Below are 945 nucleotides of genomic sequence, written 5' to 3'. Positions count from 1 at the left end.
TCGAAATTTGCATTATTTTTTGTATGAAAAAAGAAAGGAAATGAGGCGGGGCTTGTTTGTAGTTTGTAGAGAAAACGTTAAATATGCCTGAAAAAAAAAATCATGCCCCACCCTAATAAAAGACATGAAGAACTATGAAAGGAGGCGAATATGTACCGGGGGTGGAGGAAAGAAGAGAGAACTAAAAGTCGATCGTTCTAGAACTCCCAGAATAAAAACGTAAACACGGAAAGACTTTTCCTCTATTCATTACTAAATGTCTTTCCCTCTTTTTCATTGTTAAAAGTAAAGAAGCTAGAAAAGATCGATCGTATTTCAGTTTGTCATTGTAAATGACTGAGCCTCTCCTTTGTCTGTCTTTATCACTTTACTCCTTTTCTCAACGGTTTTGTGGCTCAATGGTTCGGGGGTATTCGGCCCACGATCGTGCGATTCCCTGCAGCGCGCTGTGTTTTTGAGCAAGGTACTCTACTCTACTTCACCTTGCTGCAATCCACTCAGCTGACAAAAATGATGTGAAGCAGTAATTCAAATGAGCCAGACTTGTTATATTCTGTGTGAGGTTGAATCTCCCTGAGAACTTTATGGTATGCATGTCTGTGGAGTACTCAGCCACTTGCGCGTTAATTCTACGAACAGTCAGTTCGTTGAATCAGATAAACATGAACCTCGTCGTCGAAACCGACGGAGTGCCATTTTTTAAGTGAAAGAAATGGAAATGTTCCATATCATGAGGCAAAAATGTCATGTGATTAGTATAAGCAGCGAAACCTAAGACCAAATAATTGCTATTGTGTCATGTATTCGCCCTCGACTCACGCTCAGTTCGATAACAACAGCCTGCATCGGTGAAATTCGCTTTCATCACAACTATCGGAACGTGAAACTCTGAGTAAGAGTTCTGTGTTAATTTTGCAGCATTAATAAAACGTGTAATTATTCTAC

This window comes from Octopus bimaculoides, chromosome 1 (genome assembly GCF_001194135.2).
Source record: "Octopus bimaculoides isolate UCB-OBI-ISO-001 chromosome 1, ASM119413v2, whole genome shotgun sequence".
In the NCBI taxonomy this organism is placed as follows: domain Eukaryota; kingdom Metazoa; phylum Mollusca; class Cephalopoda; order Octopoda; family Octopodidae; genus Octopus; species Octopus bimaculoides.
Note: the sequence above shows the minus strand (reverse complement) of the source record.